The 15,595-nt window shown below is 43.0% G+C and overlaps 1 long non-coding RNA gene across 2 annotated transcripts in view; it reads right to left on the bottom strand.

Annotated features, from left to right (window-relative positions):
- Window positions 1-13,799, bottom strand: part of LOC141374677 (uncharacterized) — a 29,083-nt gene extending 15,284 nt beyond the window's left edge. For both annotated transcript variants that reach the window (XR_012381755.1, XR_012381756.1), the window contains exon 1: window positions 13,521-13,799. This is a non-coding gene — a long non-coding RNA (uncharacterized lncRNA). The remainder of the gene's footprint in view (window positions 1-13,520) is intronic.
- Window positions 13,800-15,595: the final 1,796 nt, after the last annotated feature.

Raw genomic sequence — 15,595 nt, 5'->3', positions numbered from 1 at the left:
TCTCTAGAAAGAGATACTTTCAAAACACCATAAATAAATCAAAATTGAATTTTATAAAATGTTTAAGTGAATCACAGGAAGTCAGGAAAAATAAAACAGAGAAATGAAAACACAGCACAAGCAAAGAAAAAGAAAGTGACAAACTTAAAATCTAACATATCAATAATAATTTTAAATGTAAATGATTTAAATACATCAATTAAAACACAGAGAATGGCAAAGTGGATTAAAAAACATGATCCAAGTGTAGTTTGTCTACAAGAAACGCATTTCAAATTAAAAAAGAAAGGCAAGGTAAAAATAAAAAGATGGAAAAAGACGTTTTACGCAAACACTAATCAAAGAAAAGCAGGACTTCAGAGTGAAAAAAATTACCAATGACAAAGACAGACATTATGTAATGATGAAAGGGTCAATCCACAAAAAAGATACAGCAATGCTAAACATATATGCACTGTAAAACAGAGCAATAAAATATATGAAGCAAAAATTGATAGAACTGAAAAAAGAAATAGACAAATCCACAATTATAGTTGGATATAAGCATCTCTGTCAGTAATTGATAAAACGGGGTTGCCTTGGTGGCTCAGTCAGGTAAGCATCTGACTCTTGATTTCAGCTCACGCCATGATTTCAGGGTTGTGAGATCAAGTCCTGTACTAGGGTTTCCACTGGGTGTGGAGCCTGCTTGGGATTCTTTCTCTCCTTCTCCCTCTGCCACTCTAAAATGTGTGTGTGTGTGTGTGTGTGTGTGTGTGTGCGCACGTGCATGCATATATAAATGATTTTAAAAATTAGAAAAAAATAATTGATAAAATGACAAGACTAAAAACCAGCAAGTCTATGAAAGAACTCAATGACATTATCAATCATTAGAGTCTAATCAATATTTAGAAAATATTCCACCCAACAACAGCAGAATACCCATTCCTTTCAAGTGCCCATATAATATATACCAAGATAGGCCATATCCTCGGCCAAAAACAAACCTCAACAAATTTAAAAAGATTTGAATCAAACAAAGGGTGTCTTGTGACCACAATGAATTCAAACTAGAAATCAAATCAACAAAAAGATAAGAGAAAAATCTCCAAACACTGAGAAACCAAACAACATACTTCTAAAAAACTCATAGGTCAAGAAAATGAAATAAAAAATAAATAAAAATGAAAAGACAGCATATCAAAATTTGTGGGGCATAGACAAAGTAGTCTTGAAAGGGAAATTATAGTATTAATGCATGTATTAGAAAACAGAAATGTTTCAAATCAGTAATCTAAGTTCCCACCTCTAGGACCTAGAAGAAGAGCAAAATAAACTGAAAGAAAGCAAATAATAAAGATAAGTGCATAAATAAATTAAAATGAAAACAGAAAAATAGGAAAATCAATGAAACTAAGACCTGGTTGTTTAAGAAATAAATAAAATTGACAAATCTCTGGCAAGCAAGGCTGAAAAACAGAGAAAAGACACAAATGACCAATATCAGGAGTGAAACATGGAGTATCTCTATAGAGATGAAAACATCAAAAAAATAATAAGGAAATACTTTGAAAAATTCTATATACATAAATTTAACAATTTAGATGAAATGTAGCAATTATTTAGGGGGAAGAAAGAAAATTACCAAAATTAACCCAATATAAAATGACTTATTTATTTATCTATCTATCTATCTATTTATTTATTTATTTTAGAGAGGGAGAGAGAGGGGGTGGGGTAAGGGGTAGAGAGAGAGAGAGAATCTTAAGCAGGTTCCACACCCAGAGCCCAACATGCAGCTCGATCTCACAACCCTGAGATCATGACCTGAGCCAAAATCAAGAGTTGGACACTTAACTGACTGTGCCACCCAGATGCCCCAAAATAGATAATTTAAATAGCCCTATAAATATTAAGAAACTTGAGTTTATAATTTTAAAATTCCCTCAAAAGAAATCCCCAGGCCCAGATGGTTTTACTGGAGAATTCTACCAAAAACTTCAAAATTAACATGAATTCTACACAATCTGTTCTAAATAATAGAAGAGTAGGAAACATTTCCCAGTTTATTTTTTTTATTTTATAAACTTAATATTACCTTGAAACTAAAACCAGATAAATACAGTACCAAAAAGAAAAAGAAAACTATAGCCAAATATTCTTTATAAGTAGAGATACAAAAGTCTTTAACAAAATATTGGCATGTAGATTTCACCATTACCAAATGGAGCTTATTTTAGGGATGCGAGGCTGGTTCAATATTTGAAAATCAATCAATGTAATAATGATTGGCTAAAGTGAAATAATGACAGGCTAAAGAAGAAAACTCATTTGACCCCGTCAACTGATGCAGAAAAAACATTTGACAAAATTCAACACCCACTCATGATAAAAAAAAAAACTTTCATAAAAATAAGAATAAAGGAAATGTTCTCAATTTGATAAAGAGCATCTACCAAAAACCTACCACTAACATTATATTTAATGGTAAAAGACTGAATGCTTTCCCCTTAAAATCAGGAACAAGGCAAGGATGTTCATTCTCACTGCTCTTACACAACATAGTACTGGAATTTCTAGTCAGTGTAATAAGGCAAGAAGAGGAAATAAAAGACATACAGATCAGAAAGAAAGAAATAAAATTGCCCTTATTTACTAGATGATATGAAGGTCTATGTAGAAAATTCAAAGAAATCTAAAAGAACCAAAACCAAACCACAAAAAATAAAAAAACAAAACAAAACACAAACCTCTCAGGACTAAATAAATGAGTTCAGTAAAGTTACAAGGATACAAGATAAATACGCAAAATTCAACTCTATTTCTATACACTAGTAATGAACACAACACCAAAATTAAAAATACAATACCATTTATTTATCTGTTACTGTTGCAAAAAATAAAACCCTTAAGTGTAAATCTAACAAAATATGTACAGGACTTGTAAGCTAGAAACTGTACAATACTGATGAAAGAAACCAATTAAGGTCTAAATAAATGAATATTTTCATTCTATTTTATTCATAGATTGGAAGACTCACAATAGCAAGAATGCCAATTCCACCCAAATTTATGAGTAAGTTTAACACAATTCACATCCAAATTTCAGCAATTTGTTGGTTGGTATACACAAGATAATTTTAAAATTTAGAGGCAAAGGGACATCGATAGTGCAAACAAATTTAAAAAAGAAAAAATAATAGGAAGGATCGGTCTACCTGATTTCAAGATTTATTGTATAGTAATCTATAGTATTCAAGACTGTGTGGTAGTGGCAGAGAAATAGACTCATAGACCAGGGGAACAGAATAGAAAACCCAGAAATAGACCCACACAAGTAGACACAACAGATGTTTTGCAAAAACAATTCAACGGGTGAAAGATAGCCTTTTCAACAAATAGGGCTGTAGCAATTGACATCCATAGTGGGGAAAATTAATCTTGACCTAAGTCTCACACTTTAATTCAAGAATTAACTCAAAATAGATCACTAACTTAAACGTAAAAGGTATAACTAAAACTTACAGAGGAAAAAAAAGAGAAAATCTTCAGAAACTAGGGCTAGTCAAAAGAGTTAGATTTGATAACAAAAATCACATACCACAAAAGAAATTTTGATAAATTACACGTCATAGAAGTTTAAAACTTTTGCTATGTAAGTGACCTCATCAAGAGGATCAGACAAGACAAGCTGCAGAGTGGGAGAAAATATTTTCAAACCACATACCTGACAAAGGTCTAGTATCTAGAATATACAACATACTCTCAAAACTCAACAGTGGGAAAGCAATTAATCCAATTGAAAAATGGACAAAAAGCATAAACACTTCGCTGAAAAGAATATACTAGATGGCAAATAAGTATATGAAAAGATGTTCAATGTCATTACCACTTAAGAAATTCAAACTAAAACTCCAAATACCTATCCAAATGGGTAAAATTAAAATAGTAACAACACCAAATGTTGGAGATGATGTGGAAAAAACTGGGTCATATGTGTATTGCTAATGAGAATGTGAGATTGTACAGCCACTCTGAAAAACTGTCAGTTTCTTAAAACGTTAAACATGCAATTACTGTAGCACCCAGCAATTGTGCTCCTGGGCATTTATCTTGGAGAAATAAAAAAATTTATGTCTACAGAAAACCTGTAAGTTCATGTTTATAACAGCTTTATTTGTAATAGCCCAAACCAGAAACCACCCAGATGTTCCTCAACAGGTGAATGATGAAACTCTGGTCCATCCATATTATGGGATGTTATTCAGAAATAAAAGGGAAGGAACTCCTAATATACAGAACTATCTGAATGAATCTTTAGAGAATTGGGCTGAATAAAAAAATCCAGTCCCTGAAGATTACATACATACAGCTTTCCATTTATGTTACATTCCTGAATGATAAAACTACAAAAATAGAGAAGAGATCAGTGGTTACCATGGGTTAAGGAGGAATCAGGATGACAGGGAAGTGGATATGGTTATAAAAGCCCAGTGTGAGGGGTCCTTGTGGTGATAAAAATGTCCTGTATCTTGACTTTATCAATGGCAATTTCCTGTTTGTGATATATTACTATAGTTTTACAAGATGTTGTCATTGGGAGAAACAGAGTAAAGGGTACAAGAAGTCTGCATTATTTTTTGCAACTCTGTTTGAATCTATAATTATCTCAAAATTTTCAATTAAAAAAAAATCCAGAAAAGGGCTTAGAAAGCTATAAGACAGAACAGTGATATTTTGAGGAGTAAAGTGAAAACAATAAAAAAAACCTCAATATTTTTTTAAAGGTAAGCATTGAGAGAAGAAATCATGAAAACAGAGGAGATAGAAAAACTGAGTCACATCCCATTTCAGTGCTTCTTAGATGTCAAGGTTCATAAAGGACAGAATATTGCTACTTCCACTGGTCTATTTACTTTACCTTCTACCCTGATGGCCTGCTGTGATCACAGTGGACATTCCTGAGTTATTCAATACATAGTTATCATTGTAAGAACCTGAGGACTCACACAATGCAATGAGAACATTGACTTTAGAAGCAGTATTTACCCTAAATAGAAATGGAGTCTAGGGTAAAAAATACATCTATATTATTCCAAAGCATTTAAGGAGAGAAATGCTAATGTATCTGATTATGAAGAATTGAAGTGGCCACATTTTTTGATACTCCTCCCATTCAGAAGTGGGGTCTGTGTCGCCCTCCTTTGAACCTAGACGTCTTCTGTGATTGCTTTGACAGCTAAGAGGTGATAGTGTGCCAGTTCCCAGCCCAGACCCTAAGACACAGTCGACTTCTAGCTCCTGTCTTTTGCAGGCTCATTCTGAAGGAAGCCGGCTGCATATCTGATCAACTTCCCCGGAGACCACCATGCCATGAGGATGCCCCAGCGAGTTGTGAGGAAAGCAAGACGCCCCAGCTCTTCCAGCAATCCCAGCCCAGAGCCAGACACGTAAGTGAAATGAGGATGCTCCAGGCCAAAGACCGTGACCTGGAGAAGAACCAAGGAACCCAGCCAAGAGCCAGAACCAGGGCTTCTGGCAGATGATCCCAGTGAGCCATGCCGGTTATCTTTAACCATTGGAGTCATTCCGAGCAGAGATGAGCCATCTCCACTGCAGCCTAACCCCCCAAATCACGAGCCTAATAAAATGGTTGTTGTTTAATTCATGAATTTGGGGGGTGGTTTATTGTACGGCAACAGATAACGGCAACACCAATATACCCAGATAGCATTAACTGGAATTTCCTCAGGGTGATTAATATGCTAAATTTGGGCATCAGGCAGACAGGGTTTGAAACTAGTCTCTGCCTTCTACTAGGTGTATAATCTTAAGCAAGTTAAACTCCACAAGGCTTAGTTTCTTCAACTATAAAACAGTAGGTGCTCAATAAATACTCATAAAAATAAACACTTTTACTGTTTATGAACAGAAATTGCCCTCTGCTCGTATCGGCCAGTTGTCTCTCCTGGATTCAGGGAGCCAATTTTACTAAAGTTGTGTTTCTCACCAAAGGTTTCACTTCCATTACGGTAACATGTCTAACTTTGCTGCTTTCGATAATAAACAAAACACAGATTTGCCTTCTTCCTATCTGAAAATATATTTCTGATGACAAAACATGAACTAAGAGAAATTTCTTTGGGTTTTAAATTAGGAAAATATTGACTTCTATCATGGGTTTCCCTTTTCAGGCAGTAGTGGTTTAACCTATAGTCTTTCAGTTTGAAACTGCATGTCTTAACATTCATGCAACATTTTCCAAATGTTCTATGATTTTCAAAATCATGGAAAGATCCCATGGCATAAAGGCACTGAGAGAGCAATGTCCTGAGGTCAGCAGTCCCCAATCCAAACTCATTCATTCGTTCAACAAATACTCCTCTATTATGAGAAGGAGCCAGATCCTGGACCAGACCCTGAGAGTTCTAGAGCATAGCAAGGCAGATATGGTCCCCCATCTCCTGGAACATGCAACCGGTGGGGAGATCAATATCAGCCAGTCAGTCACATGAGAAAATGTAAAATCACAGCTGTAGAAAGGCCTCCAAGGAGAGATACACTATGCTCTGCAAGGGCCTTTACTAAGTCTGGGGCAGTGGGAGGGGGATTCAGAGAAGGCCTCCCTCAGAAATGGCCATTACCCTGAGGTATGAAAAATGAATACACATTCCAGACAACAAGACCAGCATGTGCAAAGGTCCTGGGACAGGAAGCAGGAGAAGTTCAGGCAGCCAGAGAACAGAAAATGGGAAAGAGAAGGATAACAGGCAAGGCTGGTGGGTGGCCAATGCCTTGGAGGCCTCAGAAAGGACTTCAGGCTTTTCTAAGAGCAAGAAGAAACCACTGACATGTTCTAAGTAGAGGGGTGACATGCGCAGATTCTCCTTGTAAGAGGATTGCCCTGGCTATAGTACAGAGAACACCCTCGGAGAGGGAAAAGTGGAAAGGGAAGGTCAGTTCAGAGGCCACCACAGCAGATAAAGAATATGGTAGTATGGCAACAATAGAGATGTTTTCAAGAAATATGTGTAAAGTAAAATAGACAAGTTTGGTAGCATATTGGAAATAGAAGCAGAGGGGAGCATGGATGATAACTCTTGGGTTTTTGGGTTGTGCCATAGATGGAAGATTGTATTTTTGGCTAAGATAGGGGACCCTGGAAGATGACCTGTTTTGGAGAAAGAGCTTGAGTTTTGTCTTATTTCTGTTGAGGTAGGGACACGTGGGAGACCTCAAGCGCAGAGATCAAGGAGTGGTGGGTATGTATGGGCTCGGAGTTCAGAGGGAACTCCTGAGCAAAAGATGTAAGCGTGCAAATACTTGGCCCGTGGCAGTGACTGGTGTGGATGAGACGATCTGAGCAGCAGTGGGAAGGGGGAAGACCCAAGGCTGAGCCCCCCACAATGCCAGCATTTCACATTCTGGGAGGGGAGGGGGCTCTGCAGTGAGAAGAGTAGTTGGAGAGGTAGGAAGCGAACTAGAAAAGTGCGGCCTCCCAGAGGACAAAGGAACAACGGCAGGGTTAGACCTGCCTCAGCACTCACTTTCCAACAAAGGTGTGTGACAGGGTTGAGTACCACCGAGTGGTCCTATAAAATGAGGGCTGAAAAGAAGATGTCCATTTGATTACGAACCTAACACTCATGGGTGACATTAGCAAAGCAGACTGGTGGGACCAGAGGCCAGATTGGGAGAAACGAGGAAAAAGTACAAATGGAGGAAATAGAAATGAATCAAGCCCAAGCAGTTAGTGACTGAGACCATGAGAAAGACAGAGGATGGTCTCTGGGCAGGGGGTTGGGGATCAAGGAAATGTTCTTTACGTCTGTGAGAGTTGAGCGGATTTAAAAGCCAGTAGGAGGGATCCGTTCGAGAAATGTCGACCATGTGGGAGGGGACAGACGGTTGAGGGGGGGGGAGGGTTCCTGAGAGGCCAGGAGGGGGATGGGATGGGGAGCAAGCGTGTAGGATTCGGCAAGCAGGAGGGGAGGCAAGCACAGGGAACAGGTTTGTTTGTGTGGAGTGTGAGCAGTGTGGGGATTCTCAGCTGAAGGTGTCCATTTTCTCTGTGAAGCAGGAGGGAGTGTGGTACTGAGAGTTTAGGGGTATTTGCTGTTGGGAATTTGCAATCCCATCCAAGTGACTGTCCCCTTCCGGTACTGTCAGGCCACAGAAGCTCTTTGAACAGCTGATTTATTGTAAAGAATTATTAATAAAATAAGAAAGTTATCAATTCAGTAACCGAAAGGCTTAAAAGGACAACTTTAAGGCATCACAGTGATGGGGCGCCTGGGTGGCTCAGTTGGTTAAGCGTCTGCCTCTTGATTTCCGCTCAGGTCATGATCTCAACACAGAGTCTGCTTGAGATTCTCCCTCTCCCTCTCCTCTGCCCCTCCCCCTGCTTGCTCTCTCTTTCTCTCTCTCCAATAAATAAAATCTTTAAAAAAAAGACATCACAGATGTAGCTACTGCAGAAGGCAAGAGGGAATAACCACGCCTACGGCTGATGGAACAAAGGGAAGAGGCTAGACGAACCTTTGGAAGCTTCCACGAGGGTCAGGCGGGGTGGGGCCCAGACCTCTGGGTGTGTCTAGGGGGCAGCAGGAGGCTAGTTCTGTAAGCGTTGGGAAAATTATAAATTTGATTCAGCCACTGCCTCAGAAAGGACAGGCAGCTGCTGAGGCGAGGCAGGGAGGTTTGGGGAAGCTGACAGAAACAGGAAGCCAGAGGAAGGAGCACGGAGGAAGGGGCACGCCTCGCCTCCCTGCTGCGTCCGCCTGGAGCTCGCCCTGCGGGCAGAGCCTCAGAAGATGGGCTCCGCACAACCCAGCCCCAGCGTCCCGAGGCGAACATAGAAGAGCAGAGGCAGAGGCCAGAGGTAGTAATTAGTTCTGGGATGCTAAAGACACCCCAAACGGGCCTGAATTTATGTCCGTTTTCTGTCTTTTTCAGTGAGCTAACACTGGACATATAATAGGTGCTCAATAAATATTTGTGAAATTGACAGGGGGACCCCATTCCTGAACAGAGATTTTCTGGTGTGGCGTTTAGACCCTGCCATACTGACTTAGGAGGGAACTGCCAGATGCCCAGTGGGGATGCCGAACCCGTGTCACCAGCTGATCCCCACTTCGTTTTCACCTGGATGGAGATGTGGATGGGGGGGGCCTTTTCTTTTTCTTTTTTTTTTTTTTAAGATTTATTTATTTATTTTAGAGAGAGAGAGAGTGTGTCAAGGGAGAGGGGCAAAGGGAGAGGGAGAGGGAGAGAGAGAGAACCCACGCCCAGCACAGACCCCAGTATGGGGCTCGGTCTCACAACCCTGAGATCCTGACCTGAGCCGAAACCAAGAGTCAGACTTAACCAACTGAACCGCCCAGATGCCCTTCTTTTTCTTATTGTGTATTTTTTCATCAGTTTGAGAACTACCCTCATTTGGTGAAATTTGATATATTCAGAAAAGTAGAAAGAAACATACTTTTTAAACCACCCAGTATTCTATTACCAGAAGACGAATTGGGGTAAATACTTATTTCTATATCCTTCCTGACTTTTTATGCATGCTTTCTGTTTTATTTTATACCCTGATAATAATTTAAATACAAAACTTTGCATTCTGATTGTTTTTTCCCTTTATCTTACAAACACTTGCCCCGTTGCTACAAAGCCTCTGTAGGCATCATTTTTATCGGCTATGGACTATTTCTTTCGGGGGGGACAGTCCATAATTTACCCAACCATTCTTTAATGATCAAACATTCGGTGATATCTGCTTCCTCATGCCTGTAAACGATGCTTCAATACACATCTTGCACATAACAGCTTTTCTGTATTTATTCCCCCCCCCAAAAAAAGTGGCTCAGAAGGAATTTCTGAGTCAAAGGACATAACTTAAAAAGTGCGATGATCTTAGACTTGGGAAATGCCAGCAAGAACCACAGCTGGATTCAGAACCAACGAGCCGTATCTGATGGTGCAGGGAGCCCCTGGGAACTCAACGCAGTAGGACTTTTTACTCTTGCTTCTTGGGTGGGGAGAACAACCAGCAGGGTTTCTCTCTCCTGGGTGTTAATACCTTGTCCAAGCTGAGTAAGTGGTGTGTGCGTCTCACTTAAGAAACACAGAAACAGGGTTGAGAGTTGGGGCTGAGAGGGGCCTTCCTGTGTTTCAGCAGGATTTGAACTTGTGTCTTCAGCTTGCAGAGCATTACAAGGAACAAAGCACCCCTGGGGCCCCTGGCCTTGTCTTTGGAGCCATATGGAGCCGGCACTCTGGCCAGGGAATCCATTTTGTCCCCCTCTAAAGGTCCTGGCAGCAGGGATGGTGGTGAATTGTCCTTTCCGTGTGACTTCCTGGGGGAAGAGGCAGGAAGGACGCTCTCTGTTTGGGAGACGTCATTCAAAAACCTTCCGGGGATTACCAGAGGGAGCTCTGCTTCACGAGGCCCTCCATATTATGTATTATGTAGGTGGGGGAAGAGCCAGGGATGTGTGGTTTATTCATTAAGGTGGGGTCATTTACCCGTTCAAGCTGGTGAAGCCTAAGAAAACCAGGGCCAACGCTTTTCTTTTATGAAATTATCATCACAAAATATTTAGTGTATTATGTGTATTGCAAAACGCATAATGTATATTGTGAAACGTTGAAACTGGTTTCCTAAAACTTTTATTTTTTTTAACTGGTTTCCTAAAACTTATTTTTTTTTAAAGATTTTATTTATTTATTTGAAAGAGACAGAGTGAGAGAGAAAGCATGAGCAGGGGGAGGGGGAGAAGCAGACTCCCCTGCTGAGCAGGGAGCCTGATGTGGGACTCGATCCCAGGACCCTGGGATCATGACCTGAGCTGAAAGCTGTCGCTTAACTGACAGAGCCACTCAGGCATCTCACCTAAAACTCCTTTTAAAATGGTCTCCCTGAGACAGACAAAGGGAGATATGGAGACTTAAAACCAGCTGGGAACCTCTTTTGACTTTTTATTTTTTAGGGTGGGACATCCTCGTGACAAAACACAGCAAAAATGTAGACCAGAGAGCCAGAGTAATTTCGAACTCACAGCTAAGTGACTGAAAACAGGATGGATGTAGATTCTGCTCCACAGTCCTCCGGGAGAACCTCCATCAACCAGCCTTAGAGGCCCAATCAAAGGAGCTTTCTAGCAAGAGAAAACATGGAGGGTATTAGCTGCCTCCCTTTCTCCTGGAAGCTGCAGGATTCTTCAGGAGACCTCTGGGACCTCTCTTAAACCTGCACGAGGCGATTGGGAATGCAATTTGGCCAGAAAGGCTTGAGCCCTCCTGGCCCTCGGCAAATGCTCACCCGGCAGCTGAGTGGACCTCCCCATTGGAGTTTCTGCCGTACAAAATGACTTGAAAATGATCCAGTCAATGACAAAGCACTGTTGGCAACACAGCCCTTGCAAGTCCGTCGAAAACGGACTCGTTCTCCTCTGAGACGAACCTTGGCCACCTGGGTCAATAATTACGGAGTTGCTGACTGGAAGGAACGTCGCCGGGGTCATCAAGCCCGTTCCCATGCACCGCGGCGGGATCACGTTCATTACTCTAAACAACCTGTAGTAAAGAGGTCCCTCCTCTTGCCTAGAATAGCTCCAGGGATGGAAATTCCACTTTCTTTGGCAGTTCATTCCCTGTTTTCTTGTTCTCTTGTTCTGTACAATCCCTATGGTTTTGTTTTTGGTTTTTTGGGGGGAGGGGGGTTGTTTTTTTACTTCTTCAAGCTCTGAACCCGTGTTTTCCCTCCTGTAACTCAAGCCATGGGAAGCGATTCCTGATGACATCTTCTCACCCATTGTGAAAGTGCTAGGGGCCCTGTCTCCCCGTCTTCCTGAGACAGAACACCGGGTCAGGCTCTGCAGAGTTGTCTTCCAAATCCGGAGCGCCTTTCTTTTGTTGGTTTGGGGTTTTCTCCGCTCCTTAAGCCAACCTCTCCAACGTTGCTGCAGTTTTTAAACAAGAACTCACAAAAGCCTTTGCGGGGAGTGACAGGGATGCCCCAGGTTCTTGGCCTTGGGCTCTCAGGACATTTCCATGGAAGCCCTTAAAGTATGTGCTCAGGAAAGGATTTCGGGTGGAATTATCATGAAACAATTTCCCTGCATGGATATTCGAGGGATTATCAAGATGATCTTACAATTTGGTGTTGATTAAAACATGAATGGGAAAGGCATTTCCAAGTGTGCCCACTTCCTTCATAATTAAGGCCCAAACCTGAGGCTGCTCATTTCCGCCCTGAATCTCTCTCTGTCTTTCTATCTCTCCCTTGCTATTCTCCAGCCCTCGGCTCAGCTCCCCTGGGTGCCCCACCCACGCACCCACCCACACATCCACAGCTGCCCTTGGGTAAACCCCATGCTTCTTTTGAAGTTCAGCTGTTCCCATCCAGGCAGCTGGAGGACAGGCTGAGCGAGGCGCCCCTCAGCCTCCTCCTGGCTGGTCAGAGCCCGGAACTGCACCCCAGGGACCTCAGAGCTAATCCGAGCCCTGTTTCATCTTCCCCACCATCATCAGCTCCCAGGGCAGGAGGTGTGACTTCGTCTCTTCTTTACTGGCCCTTCCAGGCACCCAGGCCTGAAGAATGTGCTTTATGTTTTTGGAAAATATGGGGCCCCCATTTCAATTGATTGCAATCTCATTTTTAATCAGGTGAAGAGTTGAGATAAGTGATCTCAGTGGTGCTAAAGATCAGGGCCCACGCAAAGCCTCCCCTTCCTTTGGGAGGACCCCCATCCCCCCAAAACAACCCTAGTCCACTCTGACCTTTCTCCTCTAGGTCTTTGTTTCTTGGTGTGAGGTCCATGGAGCCCAGCATCAGGAGCACCTAGAAACGGGGTAAAAATGCAAATTCCCCGGCCCACTCCAGCCACAGTACATCAGCATCTCTGGGGATGGTGCCCAGGCGTCTGCATCTTTAATCACCTCCTCAGGTGCCCCTTGGGCCGGAACCATTGTTTGGAGCGGAGAGGTATACATCTTCAGCGATTACCGTGTGCCACTCTCCCTTCTATCTGTCCGTCCCTCTGCATCTCCTCCCCTCATCCTAGGGTGAGGTCTCCAGGGCAAGGGGTAGACCACCCATGTCTCTGAATCCCCTACAAACTGAGTCAGCCAACCTTTATATGCCTGATGTGACAGGCCAGGTGCAGAGCAAGCAGCCGAGCACTTTCCACAAGGACACTGCACAGGTGTGCGGTGAGCTAGGGGGTGGATGAATCAGCCTTCGGGACGTCCATCGTCTTTCCAAGGACGGCTCCCATGCAAGTGCTTCATGCGGGATACCGGCCCTGACTGTCCTTCCCCGAGCTCTTCTTGGGGGCCAGCGCCATTCTGCCCAGGACTTGGGGTGAACACAGCACTTCCCTCACAGGGTGATGGGGAGCTGTAAAGGGCAGGATGCACGTGAAGTGCTTGGAACAGCACACTGATTGTGGTAGGCTCTCCCTATGTTAGCATCGACGACTGCTGTGATGGCGAAAATGATGAAGAGGAGGAGGAGGGCAATGATGACAACCACTCACCTGAGTTTTTAGAGGGCATAGTTCGAGGTCTTCACACGGGGGTTCCTGGCGGATGGAGCCAGAGCCTCAGCTCAGGACGGGCGTCCCTCCCAGTCCGGCTGCAGAGGTGCTGTCATCCCTTTGTCCCTGTAGGAGGACCTTGCAAGGAGTAGGGAGAGGTGCGCACAGATGGAAGAAGGGGCTCACGTCATATCTGTCCCCACCAGGAGCGCGACTCTCCCCGCACCTGTCCCCCAGGCTGGTCAGTTCGGGCTCATTTCCTCACTCAGCTGCCAACCAGTGCCCCCCCCCCGCCCAGCTCCTGGGCCCTCCGCCCTCCACTGGCCAGTAGTTAATAAAGGTAAGAGGTGTTAATCTCCTCAAGAATGTTACCTTCTCATAGAGGAATGGGAACAATGTCAAAGTTCCACAGAGGGCATCTCTATAGGTAGAATTCCAGGAGATATTACTTATATATTTGTATATATAAATGTTAACTTTATGCATTTATGGTCCATTACTTTCCAAGGACAGGATGAGGCTTCCTATAGGACACATTGAACAGAACTTTCAAAATTAAAGAGAAAAGAGTAAGATTTTACGCTGGCGGGGGGGGGTGGAGAGGGGGTGTCACTACTCCCGAACCAGGCCAACGTGGCTGGTATCACTGAGCATTCCACTGAACCCCAACCTTCCCGGTAAGTGGGACAAACTATTTGGGGAGCAGACCTACTCCCTCAATTCCTAAACACATAGCTATTGTCCCCTGGTAGAGGTGGGACGGAGAGACTTACTAAGGCATGAGGCAGAGTGGAATCGATAGCTTGCACCTCCAACTTTAGGTCCTAGTGGGGCTCAGCGTCAGCAGATGGTGCTGGAGAAACAAGATTTCACTACAATCGGTTAGTCTGCAGAGCAGTGCTCTTTGCCCTGAGGCCAGACACGGAAGGGCTGTGGACCCACACGGGCAGCTCATGGGGACGGCAGACGGGGTCTTACCTGGAACAGAACAAGGAGAGCACATGCCTCCCTGGAGAGAGTGTCTGTGTGTGCGTGTGTACCACACTCATCTTCGGGGTGTTCTTTCTGTGATTAAAGCAAGAATTGATTTCAATTCCGAAGATGCCCTTGCACCCTCCCTCGGAGCCTGGCCATGGCCCCAGGTGCGAGCCACGGTGGCCACGCAGGGCTGTCCTCTCCCCGGTAGACCTCCAGGACAAAGAAGACACACAACTTAGGAAGGTGAGATGCCTTTTAAAAATTAGACAAAATCTTCAAGGGTTTATTTCCTTTATCTCTAGACCTACATCCATTAACCCACAGTCGAAGACAATCAGTGCCTCTGTTTGGGAAGGCAGCTCAAATGGGTCGAAACTGCCATTGTATATCCAGGAAAGATAGAAACACAACACAGATTTTCCTTTCTTTTTTTTAAATGCCCTTTTCCAGGGAACCAGCTCTTGCTGAATGCAGCCTGATAGAAATTCAAGATAAAACTCTCATGGATTCGGCTGAACCATAAAATGCCACTTAACAGACAATTTGCACAGCCTATGAACTGCTCCTATTCGCTGAACTTCTTTTTTAGCTGTTCTAAACTCCATCTCATCAAACTAGTATCTTTTAACTATACAGAGCAGCATTTAAAATGATAAATTTCAGGGAGGAGGGAAGAGAGAAGGTGTTTCATGAATAACTGGGACCAGACAACAGCCGGGGAGATGTCTGACTTTCTTAAGAAGAATCCAGACCCTGAACCGTGACTTAACTCTGGGCCTCTCTGATCCTCTTCGATCTCCTAGGACCTCCGCTACTTTGATACACTTGCAAATTTCCTGGTTCCTTTTCCATGCCTCCCTGTGACTATCTCCCTCCCTTCCACAGTGGCCATCTCTTTGAACGCTTGTAATACACATGGACTTACTTTCTGGCTCTTCTTGTGTGTTGTTGTCTATCAAAAAAAAGAAAGAGAGAGAGAGAAGGAATGAAAGAAGAAAGAGAGAAAGAAAGAAAGAAGGAAGAAAGAAAGAAACAAAGAAACAAAGAAACAAAGAAACAAAGAAAGAAAGAGAAAGAAAGGAAGGAAGGAAAGAAAA

This window comes from Callorhinus ursinus, unplaced genomic scaffold, assembly GCF_003265705.2.
Source record: "Callorhinus ursinus isolate GAN/ISIS: 27379988/994484 unplaced genomic scaffold, GSC_fseal_2.0 scaffold20, whole genome shotgun sequence".
NCBI classification, from domain to species: domain Eukaryota; kingdom Metazoa; phylum Chordata; class Mammalia; order Carnivora; family Otariidae; genus Callorhinus; species Callorhinus ursinus.
The sequence above is the reverse complement of the archived record's forward strand: the minus strand, read 5'-3'. Positions and strand labels throughout refer to the sequence as shown.